Genomic DNA, 17322 nt, shown 5'->3' on the forward strand with positions numbered 1-17322 from the left:
TGCAGAGATCATCTCCAGTTGATATTTATAAAGTGGCAATGTGGACATCTTTGCATACATTCACACCACATTACTGCATAGATGCTGCTTCATCAGTTGATTCCACTTTTGGTCAAGCTGTTTTATCATCTTTCCTATGAAGCATCAACTCTCCTCCTTCTCCAACACCAGGTAACAGTCATTACAGTTTCTAAGTTTCATAGCTTGGTTATTAAGATGACTGTTACCTGTGTTAGCTTAAGAGTGTTCAGCTGTGTGGCTATGAGATCTGAAAGTCCGGGGGAGAAATGAGAGTTACTTACCTGTAACAGTACTTCTCCATGGATTGAAGATCTGATAGCCACAAAGACCCACTCTCCCACCTGAAGTTGTCACCAGCTGGACTAAACTGAGGCAGGAAGTGATTGTGTTTGGTATATATAGTAGGTACAGTAGGATGCGAGCCCTGGGACATGCACAGAAAGTTCTATCAGAGCTTTCTGAGCTTTAAAAGGCCAGGTCAGTAATGTCACCATAACATTACGTCAGCTGTGTGGCTATGACATCTTCAGTCCATGGAGAAGCACCGTTACAGGCAAGGAGGTTAGTTTGAAAACAGGAGATGTTATAAGGTCAAAAAGCGCAGCCATCATCCCCATTCACCCAAACAAAGGAAGCAAACCTATGAGCTGCTCTATTCACATTGTCATTCTTTGTTCTTGGTAGCATTTTTATTTGATTTCACATCTATTTTCAAACATGCCAACTTGTGAAGCATATGAATGTGCACAGAGGAAGTATTGATTTAATTGGTTCGAGCAGTAATTAATTCTAAATTTTAAATTGTGTCATTTGGAGGGGCTGGTTATAGGGACTCCCTGTATTTGTGAAAAGATGTTTTCACCTAGTAAAGGGCCACCAAAGCAGCATGTTATGAGGACCAAGTGTTTACCCTCATCTCCCCTTACGTTCCAACCCGTATCCTCCGCTCTTAAGACAAATCCCTCCTTTCAGTATCCTTCTCCACCACCGCCAACTCCAGGCTCCGCCCTTTCTCTCTCGCCTCCCCCCATGCTTGGAATAAACTCCCTGAGCCCATACGCCAGGCCCCCTCCCTGCCCATCTTCAAATCCTTACTCAAAGCCCACCTCTTCAATGTCGCCTTCGGCACCTAACCACTATACCTCTATTCAGGAAATCTAGACTGCCCCAACTTGATATTTCATCCTTTAGATTGTAAGCTCCTTTGAGCAGGGACTGGCCTTCTTTGTTAAACTGTACAGCGCTGCGTAACCCTAGTAGCGCTCTAGAAATGTTAAGTAGTAGTAGTAGTAACAATTACTAATTGTAAGTACAACTTTTTTTTATTTTACAACATTTTTATTAGTGACACTTCAATAAAATACATGCTTGACCATATATATACAGCCTCACAGGTACAAATGTTCATAAAGAAACTTTTTTTGTTAAGCTAATACAGAGTGCCAACCAATTATCACATTTTATCCCCTTCCCCCTCTTTGATAGGAGGGATGTCCCCATGTCATTTACACATTGCTTTAGTAGTGACTGTACATGGAATTCTCACACAGATTATGGATCTGAACCTCAGGTAAATATCTGAAATTTTTGTGCAGTCAATACAAGAGGCTCCATACAATCAGCAATTGTGTGGCTATTATCCTCATCTGCTCGCTGTTAAATGGACAGTATGTAAACCATATACCCTGATAACTATAAAACTGTGTCCTTTATAGTCTTTAACCTTTATGTAGTAAATCTATTGCGAGTCTATAATTAAACAAACAGGTTTTCTAATAGCCAGTTGTTCATCAGTCTGTGCATTGTGTTGTTTCTACCTGTATGCCATCAGATTACATGCAGTTTGAGTATACATTAACCTTTGGCCTTATTAATTGTGGCCACAAAGATTGTCAGCTATAATGAACATGGTATACAACCAGCATCTTAGTGTTTTCATCTTCCAATTAAACCAACACTCAAAGGAACTTTTATAACAAATTAGCAAGTGAACACTCCTTATAATGCTCCTACCCCCCCCCCCCATCCCTTTATCCCCCCATTACCCCCTCCCTCCTTGAATCTCATCGAATGTGTGTTTCTAAAAATAAGGTCATAAATATGTATCTCTGACTGCTTCTCGGTTATAACGTGTTAAGTACAAGACTCCGTCCTCTTTGGGTTAATATGTCTAACAATGGCCCCCAAAGCTTTAGAAAACGCGCCTTACGGCGGCATGAACCTTTAGCCTCCCTTGCTTCCCATGTCATCAGTTGATGTGTCTGGTTTTGCCAATGCCAATAGTCAGGAGGTTTATCTGAAGTCCAAGATTGTAATATGCATTTTTTTGCCACCAGACATAACTTTCGACAAAGAAGTGTCTCATCTGCTGTTAAACCCCGGAATGCACCTGGGCAGTCCAATATCAATTGCAGAGGAGTACCCACTATTCTACGTGATATCAGTGAAGTCATAAAGTACAACTTTTTTAAAAACATTAATTAGCTTGAAATCTGGGAGCATTTAACACTTTTTTTTTCCTGTGCCTACATCAAAAGAAAAAGATGGCATTGGGAACTTGCTCCTTTTGTTTTGTGGAATTCAGTGGTATATTGTAAAATTGCATTTACCTTTTTTATGACTACTATTTCACAGGGGTGTATTGAATAATGAGGGAAAGGCTTTCTTTATGCAGAAGTTCTATTCAGAGTCAGTCTAAGGTTGCCAACATTGTCCAGTTCAGCACACTATTAGCAGCCAAGTTCATACAAAGTTCATTATGTTTAGTGGAAAATAAATCTGTTGGCTCAGGCTACTTGCTATGTGAATATTCCATCACTGTTTAATTATTGCTACCAAGTATCACATATTAAGGGCATTGAAAGTTTGTTTTAATTAATTTATCCAGTCCTTACATGCACATAATTTTGCTTTTTAAACCCAAAGATGGTTGAACAATTAGGTATAAACTGTGTTGTTTCTGACTTTACTTGTTTAGGACTGCTTTGGGTTCTACTGATCTGCACATCTGCTGTCTAAATGGAATTGAGAAAATAAAAATTACGTTTTGGAAGTACTCTGTAGAAGTTGTTAACTTTTGCAGTGTGTGTTCTGTTCTGGTGTGTGCATGTGATAATACGGCATCATTAAAGGACACACTTTTAAATGCCCAGTTGATTATATATGCTCATCTCAACATTGTTAAATGTTTCAGACATATCTATCTACTTGTTCCCATGATATAACTGAATTCTATTATTCTGTCTCACTGTATTTTCAAATGTAAGCCACATTAAACCTGAGTTTGCTTGGAATAAGGTGGGATATAAATATCAAAAAAATTCCTCCACCTTTTAAGACACTGCCTATCCAACTGGATGGTGATGGCACATGGAAAGACTAACTCAAAATAACCTGTTCCTTAGGTGGGCTCCAGTATTACCATATTGAAAAAGCAACCAGATCATGCCTCTGTAGTTATATTCCATTAATAAGTTAAAGGATTAACTGGCTTTCTTGAAAGGATTATATAATCTCTGGACAGGGCCAGTGTGAGACATGCAGGGGCCCAGGGCAGAAACTAGGAAGGGGCCCCCAAAGCCTGCCTGGAAGTTATGCCTCCTTTAACCTGAGGCAGGCTGGGGACCCCTGTGGCATGGGGACCCAGGGCAACTGCCCTGTCTGCATGATGACTAGGAACAAAAATAAATATGTATTCAATATCACAGCTCCTCATGTACTGCCATAGAACAATATTTTAGGGTGTATAGTGTTCACAATGAGCTCCTTTTGTTATCTAGATAAAGAGTTTTCAATTTTGGCACAGTATAGGTCATCACAAGAACGAAACATAAGAAAACCAATGGACTGCGTTAGGGGCTTATAACTCACGTAGTTATGTTTAAACAAAAGAGATCTGCAGGAAACAAAAATTTTATTTTGACTTTTGAAACCACTTGTCCCTGAAACATGCTCAAAACAGAATAATCCATTTGTGTATCTAAAACGTAAACTTCTACAACAGAGATGACGTGAAGCTGTGATTCCATGTGCCCCACTGAAAGGAGAATTTAATTTTACTTCCCTTTAATTTCTATATATTCCATCTCTATAACACCAGGCTTCCCAAGGCAGATTACAACATTAGGATGAACTCATCAGGAAACAGGATATCCTCACTGAAATTCGGCCTTCTGTATTGTTAGAACAGTGTAGAAAATTTGTCATCGGTATGCCTCTTCTGACGCTTCTTCCTTTTTCCGGCAAGGCGGGACGTCTCAGAGAAGTTATGTCATAAGGGACGGAGAAGGAAAGCTGCGGGATCGTTCGTGGGAAATCTCAGGTATGAGTTTGACAGGGGGGGATTTGAGGGAGAGAGGTGTCGGATCGCGGACAAGGAGGTGAGTGAAAGAGAGATGGCACACCACGGGGAGGGATGCTGGGCGTGTGAAAGTTGCCTAATTTTTGCCTTATTTTTTCTCTTTAAGATGATTCCTCCATGTATAAGATGAATGGGGTTTTGCAAGTTGCCTACTACTTCCACTTAATTTTTAGAGGTTTCCACAGAGTTTGAGAGTAACTGAAGCTTTTCTTGGGTATGCCGTCAACTTTTGAGCATTTTACTTCTCTGAGCTCTTGCATTAATCTTAGGGGGACTCCTTCCCTGCAAAGTAGGTAGAATCGTTTCCTGCCAACCCTCTGGACAGCAAGATTATAGGACGAAGCGACTTCCAGGGAATATATTGGAAAGAAAGAGGTTGCCGGGAACAGTAGCTTTCAGCTTAGAAGACTGAGTAATTCCACAATTAATAACAAACTGTACGTCTTCTTGTTATCTGTTACCTTTAAGCAAACAGAAATGCATTCTTGTGTTTCCCGAGACTTGTCGTTTACTTACACACCCTTTATTAATTAAACACGTCGATCCTCGGAGCTTCCGTGTTGCAGCTGCTGTTTCAAAGATCATAAAATCCATACATCAGGATGCCAGAGGTCAGGTAGCTCAGTGTAAAATGTTATTATAGTATAGAAGTTTATAACTATCTATACAGAGTACTGCTGGAATCTATTAGCAGCTGCTTTGTTGTTTTTTTTTTCTTCATATTTGTAACACGTTTCAAGTTTGTTTGAAATTTCTAATCGGCCAGTCAGCTTTGGCATCTAGGAGAGAGAGGAGATACGAGTGTGATTATATGACAAAGTAGAGAGTGAGGGAAGAGAGGGGAGAACTAAATTTTTAGAGAGGGGATAGGGGGCAGGACAAAAGGGAAAACTCTGGCAGTTCAAAGGAGTAACACAATACATACACATTTCTATATGTTGTGCATATGTAAACTTGAGGTTACTCTAGTGCAGGGATGATGAACTCCCATCTACAAGTACATGAAGTCTGCTTTTTGCATTTCCGTAATAAATGTTCATTGATATATTTATCTACAATTGATCCAAACAATATGCATTGCTGGATTCAGTAGCGTAGCCTTGGCCCACCAAAATTCTGGCACCAGTAACATATACATAGTAACATAGTAGATGATGGCAGAAAAAGACCTGCACGGTCCATCCAGTCTGCCCAACAAGTTAAACTCATGTGTATACCTTACCTTGATTTGTACCAGTCTTTTTCAGGGCACAGACTGTATAAGTTTCGCCAGCACTATCCCCTCCTCCCAACCACCAGCCCCGCCTCCCACCACCGGCTCTGGCACAGACCGTATAAGTCTGCCCAGCACTATTCCCCGCCTCCCAACCACCAGTCCCGCCTCCCATCACAGGATCTGGCACAGACCGTATAAGTCTGGCCACCACTATGTTCGCCTCCCCACCACCAACCCCTCTTCCCCCCACCGGCTCCACCACCCAGTTTCGGCTAAGCTTCTGAGGATCCATTCCTTCTGCACAGGATTCCTTTATGTATATCCCACGCATGTTTGAATTCCGTTACCATTTTCTTCTCCACCACCTCCCGCGGGAGGGCATTCCAAGCATCCACCACTCTCTCTGTGAAAAAATACTTCCTGACATTTTTCTTGAGTCTGTCCCCCTTCATTCTCATTTCATGTCCTCTCATTCTACCGCCTTCCCATCTCCGGAAAAGATTTGTTTGCGGATTAATACCTTTCAAATATTTGAACATCTGTATCATATCACCCCTGTTCCTCCTTTCCTCCAGGGTATACATGTTCAGGTCAGCAAATCTCTCCTCATACGTCTTGGAACGCAAATCCCATACCATTCTTGTAGCTTTTCTTTGCACCGCTTCCATTTTTTTTACATCCTTAGCAAGGTACGGCCTCCAAAACTGAACACAGTACTCCAGGTGGGGCCTCACCAATGACTTGTACAGGGGCATCAACACTTCCTTTCTTCTGCTGGTCACAACTCTCTCTATTCAGCCTAGCAACCTTCTCGCTACATCCACCGCCTTGTCACACTGTTTCGTCGCCTTCAGATCCTCGGATACTATCACCCCAAGATCCCTCTCCCCCTCAGTACATATCAGACTCTCACCGCCTAACACATAAGTCTCTCGTGGGTTTCTACTCCCTAGGTGCATCACTTTGCATTTCTTTGCATTGAATTTTAATTGCCAAACCTTAGACCATTCTTCTAGCTTCCGCAGATCTTTTTTCATGTTTTCCACTCCCTCCCGGGTGTCCACTCTGTTACAAATCTTAGTATCATCCGCAAATAGGCAAACTTTACCTTCTAACCCTTCGGCAATGTCACTCACAAATATATTGAACAGAATCGGCCCCAGCACCGATCCCTGAGGCACTCCACTACTCACCTTTCCCTCCTCCGAGCGAACTCCATTTACCTCCACCCTCTGTCATCTGTCCGTCAACCAGTTCCTAATCCAGTTCACCACTTCAGGCCCTATCTTCAGCCCATCCAGTTTATTTAAGAGCCTCCTGTGGGGAACTGTGTCAAAAGCTTTGCTAAAAGCTAAGTAGATTACGTCTATAGCATGTCGATGATTCAATTCTGCAGTTACCCAATCAAAGAATTCAGTGAGATTCGTTTGGCACGATTTCCCTCTGGTAAACCATGTTGTCTCGGTTCTTGCAACTTATTGGTTTCCAGGAAATTCACTATCCTTTCCTTCAGCATCACTTCCATTACTTTCCCAATAACCGAGGTGAGGCTTACCGGCCTGTAGTTTCCAGCTTCTTCCCTATCGTCACTTTTGTGAAGAGGGACCACATCCACCGTTCTCCAATCCCTCGGAACCCCTCCCGTCTCCAAGGACCCGCCAGAACCTCTCTGAGCTCCCTCAATATTCTGGGGTGGATCCCATCCAGTGTTAATGATTGGTGGGGATGCCAAGCTCTGCCAGCTGGAAGAGGTCCTCCTGCAGCCAGAACCACTTATTCTGCATAGACAGAAATCTCTTTTAGCCACACAGGTGATGTCACGGTGACATTACCAACCTGGCCTTCCAAAAGCTCAGAAAGCTCTCAAAGAACTTTCTGTGCATGCATCTTGCTTCCCATCACTGTACTTCTATGTTATATACGTCTACAACCCTCCGAGCAGTCAGTTTTATTTTTTTTCTGCAGTTGCAACAAGACCCATGCTGCCTTTCACTCCCTTCAAGATTTATAATTTAATCTGTCTGTCTTTTATTTTATTTTTAGTTCAGTTAATTATTTACATTTATCATAAAAAAGAAATAACCAAGTCAGCAGCACTATGTCACAGGCATATACCTCAGCTGCTGCTGTGAAGACGTGTTCTCACAGTGCTACAGTTTAACAGCCTATTGTCACAGTTGTGACTGTATCTCATGCCTACATTCACCTCGCCTCCTGGTGACCAGGCCCTATGGCTGCTGTGGACTGTCTTCTTCCTGTTTCCCCAAACATTTTCCAGAGTTCATTCCAGTCCTATTCTAATGTTCCAGCATTCCAGACTTGCTTTGGGGTTCCTGTAGCCAAGCCTCACTTTGGTGCTCTTGCAACCAAGCCTTGCCCTGGTGCAGGGGCGTAGCCAGCCTTCCGTGGGGGAGGGGTCCAGAGCCCGGGGGGAGGGGGCACATTTTAGCCCTCCCCACGGCGCCGCCCCCCCCACCGCCGACATTGCCGCTCCCCCCTCCCGCCGCGAACCCGCCGCCGCTGCAGAACTGTTCTCTGAGTCTGACGTCCTGCACGTACAATTACGTGCAGGACGTCAGCAAACAAATTGAAGAGCAGGAAGGACTGAGAAGACATCGGCTGGCGGGGAGTGGGATCCCCCGCCAGCAAAAGTAAAGGTAGGTGGCAGCGGGGGCGGGTTCGCCGGGAGAGGGGTCCTGGGGTGAATCTGTGGGGGCCTCGGCCCTCTCAGGCCCCACGTAGCTACGCCACTGCCCTGGTGTTCTTGTAGCCAAGCCGTGCTCTTACTTGTGACCTTATCTGTAATTGCCTTTATTAAGCACCTGGGAACTTTCAGGCTTGCCTTTGCAACAGAGGTCTTCAGATGAGTTTTCGTATGTGTGTGTTTGTTGCAGTTCCAGCCCTGCTAGTTCTTGTCTTGCCAGTCTTCAACTTCTACTCCAACCCTGCTTGTTCCAGCCCTGCAAGCCTTCAGCTTCAGTTCTAATCCTGCTTGTGTCTGCCCTGTTTGTCTTCAGCTTCAGTTCCTACACTGTTTGTTCCAACCCTGTCTGCTTTCAGCTTCCATTCCAGCCAAGCCTGTTCGAAAATCCTGAATCCTGTTCCAGCCAAGCCTGTTTGAGAATCCTGAATCCTGTTCCAGCTAAGTCTGTTTGAGAATCCTGAATCCTATTTGAGAATCCTGAATCCGGTTCCAGCCAAGCCCGTTCCAGAATCTGGTTCCAGCATCCAGTTCCAGCCAAGCCAAGTTCGATCCAGCATCCGGTTCCAGCTAAGCCCGTTCCAGAATTCGGTTCCAGCCAAGCCAAGCCCGTTTGTCGCGCCTCTCACCTGCTGCACGCTCCTCGCGGCCTACCCGCTCTCTGGCTCTGCCACTGTAGAGGAAAGCTGGCTGGGTCGATGCTCTGACTCCCCATGCCTTGCCTTGCTTGCCCCGCCGACCGTCTTGGCTGCATCTGCGCACAGCTCTGGCCCCGTGGCTGTTGGGAACACCGGCCATTTTTGGCAGCGCCGGCATCCCAGTGGGATCGCTTCTCTTCGGGCGCGGGGTCTGGGAACTCGAGCCACGCCTCCGATGCCCGGATTGGCCACCTGCAGCTAGTCTTCGCCTCCTCTTACTGGCTGGCCAATCCGGGTTTCCTTGCTTGCTGATGCCTGTCACCCTGCCCCCTTGTCTCCCTGCCTCCTGCCAGCTGAGACGTGTCTCACTGATGGTAGGGCTATTTAAGGAGCAGTGTCTCCCCACAAACCTTGCTTTGGCTTCTACTTCGGTAGGTGATTGTTGGTGCTGTATCGTTTCCTAAGTTGTCTGCTGCCTGACCTTTGCCTGAACACCGGATTACTCTCTGTCTGCTGCCAGACCTGACTGTTGCCTGGACATTGGATTACTCTCTGCCTGCCGCCTGACCAGACGCCTGCCCGAGTCCTGACCACTCTCTATTTGTGACCTGATACCTGCTTAAATCCTGTTTGTGCTCAGCTCGCTGCCTGACCTGGTTCCTGCTAGATTTCCTGACTACTCTCTGCTTGGTGCCTGACCTAACTTCTGCTTGAACCTAAACTGCTCTCTGCCTGTTGCCTGCGGCCGTCTGACCCCTGCCTGTATCCGGAAAGCCCTGTCGGCTGCCTGCACCTGGGGGCTCAACCCTCGGGGAACGGTGGTCATCACAGGTGAAGCCGCGGGGTTGCTTGGCTGCCCAATGGAGCGCAGGTTCGAGTCTTCGCCTCTTGTGTTCCTGAAGGGCACAAGAACTCACGAACGTGACACCGTTCCAGAATCCGGTTGTTCCAGTCCTTATTCCAACCCTGCTCATCTACCGCTTCAGTTCCCATCCTGCTAGTTCCGGTCCTGCTTGTACCAGCCTGTCTGTGTTCAGCCTCGCTTCCTGTGTGGGTGGTTTACCTGCTGCTGCTGGTCACTGGCAGTGGCCCAAGGGCTCACTATTCCAGACTCCGTGGTAGTCCCATGACACCTATCTCATCAGCTGTTCAGGCATCATTTTCAACAAAGCCTGTTGACGGTTCTCTACCATGCTGAGCACTAGGAGATCAGGGTCCAGACAATCTGTGCACAAAGCTACTTCAATAATAGCGTTAATGCTGATGCCGATATACTCCACTCTGTTTCAAGAATTGCAGAGGTCTCTACAAGGCACTACGGCTCCCTTAAGGATTCCTCCTTGATGCCAAGGACCTTCCTACATTATGCTAATACCAAAATGCAGCCAGACAAAGCTTGCTGAAGTCGAAATACACGACTCGTTATGTGCCTCTTGAGAGACCTGGATTCCGAGTTCCCAATGACATCTAGACCAATTTTGGAACTATCTTGATGCTGATGTTGACTTGCATGACTCAGGGACATAAACAGGAACTGGTTGGCATCTCTCGGAAGGCTTCGATGTCAGACCCATGAATGCCGAATCTGTCTGCCATCACCATTAGTACATGGTATGATCTGTGCATTGATTCCAATACCACTACTAATCAGAATGCGCAGTGCTCCTCGTATGCCATTATCGTCATCAATGCGCAGTTCTACAGGGGTTGTTCAGTCAACGTTGACAGATTGTCGGCATTGAAATTTCATAGGTATGCTTACCAACGCCAAGGCTGTCGGAGCCATGCAAAAGATGCAGCCCGCTTGGGAGAATGCTATTCCTCTGCCTCCTCATGACAACAAGATGTTAAATTGCATACTAATAATCCTCAACATTCAGTTTTGAACAGTGAGAACTTCCTATATTACGCACACAGCTCGCCCATCACAACTGGGAGCCAATCAGTTTCCAAAGTCTCCATCTCAGTGTAGTTATTCTCTGAGACGCTTATCTTTTAGACTTGGACATGGACTGACAGGCATCATCAATATCAAACTAATTCTTAATGCCGAACTCATGGCTCATTGGTGCTATTTTCTGCTGTCTCTCCTATCCGGGGTCGCTGGGAGATCAAAATACACTTAGAGTGCCATTCACAGTTTTTGGTACTCTAGCAACTGTTGCTGTTAGTATACACGATTCCAACATAGACATGCAACAATTTCTCAAATTTGGATGAGTATCTCCATCCTGATGACCATAGTACAATAACTAATGCAGGTGTGTTTTTTCTATATATGCTGCTTCTACTTCCTACAAGCTGTTTTCACATCAATATTTGCTTGTATCTATTTCTAGGCAAGCATCTATCACTGACTTGACTTTTATTCTTGTTATACTTTCAGCTGCTTCTTTCATTATCAGCAGCATCATCAGCCTGATTCTCTGCCCTGGTATTTTCAATGACTGATGGATGTCAGCACATTTTGAGCTTTGACAGATCAGTTCCTACTATCCTCTCCTAACTTTTGGTTTTATAGAGGTGCTTTTTCTGTTTTCAGATCACTTCTTCAACCACAGCCTCTATTGTTTACACAGTCCGAGGTTTTCTTTTGATACCCCAGGGAGGTAAGACGTCAAATACCATTATAGAAAAGGAAAAAAAAGTAACATCTGGAAAGCCTTGTATACCAATGCCTGTAGTATGGGCAACAAATGTATAGATCTAGAGGCTGCAATGACTTGGATTTAGTAGCAGTCATGGAGACATGGTTCATGGAGATTCACGACTGGGATGTAGTTATACCTGGCTATAATCTATTCAGGAAGGACAGGGTAGGAAAAAAGTGTGGAAGAGTAGCATTATATTAAAGTGACAGAACTGCAGGATGTATGGGGTAAGGTAGAAGTGCTGTGGGTTAAACTGGTAAAAGGGAAAGGAAAATGTATTTACATTGGTGTCATATACAGGTCACCTTCACAGTCAGAAAAAATAGACAGACTTAATTGAAGACATCAACAAAATAGCTAGGAAAGGGTAAGTAGTACTGATGAATTCAATGATTGGGGCATCCCTGCCGCGTGGTGGTCTAGAAGCAAAGAGATCTTGGATTCTCTACAGGAAGAATTGTTTCAGCAGTAGGTAACGGAACCATCACGGGATGGAGCTATCCTAGACCTGGTGCTCACAAATGGGGAAAATGTTTCTGATGTTACAGTGGGAGATCATTTGGCATCTTGTGACCACTGAATGGTGTGGTTCAATATTAGACAAAGGAGGAGAGGGCTTATTCAAGACTGAAGGTCCTAGATTACAAAAGAACTAACTTTGCCGAGATGGGGGAAATTTCTCAGGAAAGAATTAGCTGGATGGGAACAGCTGAAGGAAGTAGAACAGCAGTGGGTGAGACTGAAAAGAGCTATTTTAAAGGCAACAAACCTTTAAAACTACATACAAGTAAAAGGAAAAGAAGGCTGCTTTGGTTCTTGAACGTAATAGCTGAATTATTTCTCTTCTGTGTTCATGGACGAAAGGCTGGGGGTAGGACTGCAAAAACAAATGCTAATGGGGATGGATGTATGGTAGACTGGGACTGATTTTCAGAAGACTGTTTGGCAGGAGCTGGCTAAACTGAAAGTAGACAAAGCGATGGAGCCTGATGGAATACATCCAAGGGTACTCAGGGAACTTGGAGATGTTCTGGAAGCACCACTATCTGACCTCTTCAATGCTTCTTTGGAGTCTGCAGTGGTCCCAGAGGACTGGAGAAGAGCGGATGTGGTCCCTCTGCACAAAAGCGGAAGTGAGGAGGAGGTTGGGAATTACAGACCTGTCAGTCTGACCTTGGTGGTGAGTAAACTAATGGAAATGCTTCTAAAGTGGAGGATCATGAGGTTTATCGAATTGTATGGACTGCAGGACCAGAGGCATCATGGCTTCACTAGAGGCAAGTCGTGTCAGACAAATCCGATTGATTTCTTTGACTGGGTAACCAAACAGTTGGACTTGGGAGGGGTGCTAGATGTGGTGTACTTGGATTTTAGCAAAGCCTTTGATATGGACATGCACAGGTGACTGATAAATAAACTGAATGTTCTTGTTATGGGACCTAAAGTGACTGACTGGGTTAAAAACTGGTTAAGTGGAAGGAGACAGAGGGTAGTAGTAAATGGAGTGTGCTCTGAGGAAAGGGATGTTATCAGTGCTGATCAAAAAAAACAAAAAAGGCAAAAATCTGCTTACAATAGTGAGTAAAAACCACAAAAGCAGACTGATGAAAATATCTGATAAGAATAACAACAAAGTTTAATATAACAAAACCCAGAGGTGAGTAAAACAATACCCATATGTTTTTGGCCAATGTTTCCTAAATATCTTAATCAGATCTGATGACAGAGGGGCATAATCGAACGGCACCGGCCATCTATATGGCTGGTGCCGCAAAGAGAGGTCCCGAACCGTATTATCGAAAAAGATGGCCGGCCATCTTTCGTTTCGATAATACTGTTGGGGCCGGCCAAATGTCAGAGATGGCCGGGTTTGAGATGGCCGGCATCGGTTTTCGTCGATAATGGAAACCGAGGCCGGCCATCTCAAACCCAGCCAAATCCAAGGCATTTGGTCTTGGGAGGGGCCAGCATTTGTAGTGCACTGGTCCCCCTGACATGCCAGGACACCAATCGGGCACCCTAGGGGACACTGCACTGGACTTCAAAAATTGCTCCCAGATGCATACCTCCCTTACCTTAGGTGCTGAGCCCCCCAAATCCCCCCCAAAACCCACTCCCCACAACTGTACACCACTGCCATAGCGCTTAGGGTGAAGGAGGGCACCTACAAGTGGGTACAGTGGGTTTTGGGGGGGTTTGGAGGGCTCAACACTTACCACCACAAGTGTAACAGGTAGGGGGGGGGATGGACCTGGGTCCGCCTGGCTGAAGTGCAGTGCACCCACTAAAACTGCTCCAGGGACTTGCATACTGCTGTCATGGAGCTGGGTATGACATTTGAGGCTGGCAAAAAATGTTTTAAATTTATTTTTGTTAGGGTGGGAGGGGGTTGGTGACCACTGGGGGAGTACGGGGAGGTCATCCCCGATTCCCTCTGGTGGTCATCTGGTCAGTTTGGACACTTTTTTTGAAGCTTGATCCTGAAAATAAATGGACCAAGTGAAGCCGGCGAAGTGCTCGTCAGAGCCGGCCTTCTTTGTTCCATTATCAGCCGAAGCCGGCCATCTCATAACCATGCCCCCGTCCCGCCTTCCATACCCTGCCGAAACGCCCCCTTGAAGTTTGGCCGACCCTGCGACGGAAAGTAGTTGAAGCCAGCGAAAATTGGCTTTCGATTATACCGATATGGCTGGCCTTCTCGTTCGAAAATAAGCAGGATGGTCAAAATATAAAGTACATACAATTCTATTCTCCTTATTGCTATTGTTGTTATTTGTAGTGTTGAGGAGATCACGTCTCTGATGTTGTGATGTTCTAAGCATACCTTCTTTTATATATCTTTTCGGGTATCCACTTTGTGTGAATCTATTGGCCATTATGTTCATCTGTCTCTTAAATTCCTTATTGTCTGAACATAATTTTTTCACCCTTAGGAATTGTCTGTAAGGAAGATTTCTCTTAAGCGGCTGACTATGACAGCTGTTAAATTGAAGTAACTTATTTCTGTCTGTCGGTTTTCGATTTAATGTAGTTATAAATTTACCATTACTAAATTGGATTTTTATATCTAAAAAGGGTATCTCTTTTTTTATTAAAGGAGTGGCCTAGTGGTTAGGGTGGTGGACTTTGGTCCTGAGGAACCGAGTTCAATTCCCACCTCAGGCACAGGCAGCTCCTTGTGACTCTGGGCAAGTCACTTAACCCTCCATTGCCCTATGTAAGCCGCATTGAGACTGCCATGAGTGGGAAAGCGCGGAGTACAAATGTAACAAAAAGAAAATATAAATTTGTATCCCTTGTGTTAAACTATTTAAAAAGTTTTTAAAGAACATCCTCACCACCTTCCCATATCATCAGAATGTTGTCAATAAATTTCTTCCATATTATAATATGATCTTTATAAGGATTATTCTGTATGTAGCATTTTTCAAAATGTGCCATGAAAAGATTGGCTAATGAGGGGGCTACCATTGCCCCCATAGCTTTCCTTTCACCTGTTTGTAATAACTACCTTCAAAACCAAAAAAGTTCTCTTTTAAAGGAATCAAAATCAGTTGCATAATAAATTCTATAGGTATTCTTTTGACCGTTGTCCTATATGCCAATGCTTGCTTAATCACTTCCAGATCCTCATCTTGCGGAATATTCGTATATAATTATTCTACGTCAAATGTTACTAGAAGGATATCTTTGTTTGTCATTGTTAGTTCCTCTAATATATTAATAATGTGAGATGATTCCCTTACATAGGAGGGGATATGGGGAATCAGGGGCCTAAGACACATATCGGTGAATTTTGATAAAGGTTCTAAAAGAGAACCTATCCCATAAATAATGGGTCTACTTGGGGGATTTATTAAAGATTTATGTATTTTGGATAAAATATAAATCACAGGAGTACGTGGATGATCTACTTTCAAAAAATCCCCTTCTTTAGCCGTCAAATATTCCAGCCTGTAATCCACAGGATATAAGGGAGTCTATTTTGGATTTTAAAATGGACGTAGGGTCCTTAACTACTGGTAAATAGAAACTCGTGTCGCTCAACTGTTTTTTAATTTCTTTAACATATTGATCCTTATCCATTACCGCTATCGCTCCGCCCTTATTGGCTTGTTTTATTACAATGCTATTATCCTTTCTCAGTGTTCTATTGGCTTTTCTCTCTTCTCTGGTTATGTTATAGAATGGTTATCTTTCCATCTCCTCTATGGTATCAACATCTTTTAGTACCATTTTTCAAAAACTTGAATCATTGGCTTCTTCCATATCATCATGCTGATCAATCCATAGACTGGTGGGTTGTGTCCATCTACCAGCAGGTGGAGATAGAGAGCAATCCTTTTGCCTCCCTATATGTGGTCATGTGCTGCCGGAAACTCCTCAGTATGTTCTCTATCTCAGCAGGTGGTGGTCACACACAGCAGCAGCTCTGGCTAGGCCTCCAAGCCTAATTTTTAGGTTTTGTTGAGTGCCTGGGGTTGAGGGCTCTTCTTGAGCAAGTGCAAACCTGGTGGCGCCAGGTCCCTCCTTTTCTCCCCCCTCCCGCTGGCTCCGTTAAAAAAAAAAAAAATTTTGGACGTCTTTAAGGGCGTTTATTTCGACGTTTATTTAAACGTTTATTGCAGCTACTCACTGGGACACCAGGTCGTTACAGCTCGGAGCGAGAAGCAGGTAATTTTTACCTTTTTATAGCGGGCAGGGGGTTCCCCAGTTGATCTCCACGTGGCCTATGGCGTTGGAGGGCGAGGGCGCGAAGAATCGCTCCCCGGACCGCGTGTGCGCTTCTAGTGGGGATGCGGGGGTTTTAAAGTCTGATTCGCCCTTGTTGGGTGTCAGTTTGGAGGTCGGTCAGTGTCCCGAGTCTTCCTCCGGCGCGGCGGTTTTTCCCGCCATAAACGCCCATCCCCCACTGCTCGCCTCCGCCATCTTGGCCGGCCACTCTGCTCGGACGGCTTCTTCTTGGGCCGCCCTTGAGATGGGAGACGTTAATGCCATGGCCGCCCTTGATTTGGGTGACGGCAAAAAAGCGGCTAAAGTTAAGCGCCGTTCTTCCCGCGCGGCTCCTTCGCGGAGTGTCGCGCCGGACGCCATCTTGGATGCGCAGCATGTTTCTCCCCCGCTCTTGCGAGCGCCGGTTGAGGGTGCGTCTAGGGCTGTGGCCCAGGCTGCTGAATTGCACAGTTTGGGGGGTTTCTCCCCCGAGTTTATTTTGCTGCTGCATCAGGCCTTCCTTATGCAGAACGCTGCCCCTTCTCCCTTGTCCGATAAAGGGGTTGAGGCCCCCGGAAGTAAACGCCCTCGGGTGGATGCCCAGGCCTTAGAGGACGCTGTTTCCTCTGATGTAGATGAGGGCAGCGTATCTGAGTTCTCCCAACGGTCCTTTGGGGATTCCTTGCAGGAGACGGATTCCCGCTCGGATGGAGCGGATGACCCCTCTGCAGCACGGATCTTTCGCTCAGAGGATTTGCCCAACCTGTTAATGCAGGCCATGAGCATTTTGAAGATTTCCTCTCCGGAGGACGTCTCTCCCTCAGCCCCTGTTGGCTCCGCCATTATGCTGGGGACGAAGCGCCCGCCTAGAACCTTCCACGTGCATGATGCCATGCACACCTTAATTTCGGCTCAATGGGATGTCCCGGAAGTGAGCCTCAAAGTGGCTAGGGCTATGTCCCGCCTCTATCCTTTGCCTGAAAGTGAACGTGAGGCCTTTCTTTGGCCTACCGTGGATTCTT

The 17322-nt window shown here is 45.2% G+C and overlaps 1 protein-coding gene across 1 annotated transcript in view; it reads left to right on the forward strand.

Moving 5' to 3' along the window:
- The first annotated feature begins 4279 nt into the window (after positions 1 to 4279).
- TBC1D2 (TBC1 domain family member 2) overlaps positions 4280 to 17322 on the forward strand; it is a 692224-nt gene continuing 679181 nt past the window's right edge. The window contains 1 exon segment of the mRNA XM_030194342.1: positions 4280 to 4342. The gene's annotated coding sequence lies outside the window, so the exon portion shown is untranslated.

Source organism: Microcaecilia unicolor, chromosome 2 (assembly GCF_901765095.1).
Source record: "Microcaecilia unicolor chromosome 2, aMicUni1.1, whole genome shotgun sequence".
NCBI lineage: Eukaryota > Metazoa > Chordata > Amphibia > Gymnophiona > Siphonopidae > Microcaecilia > Microcaecilia unicolor.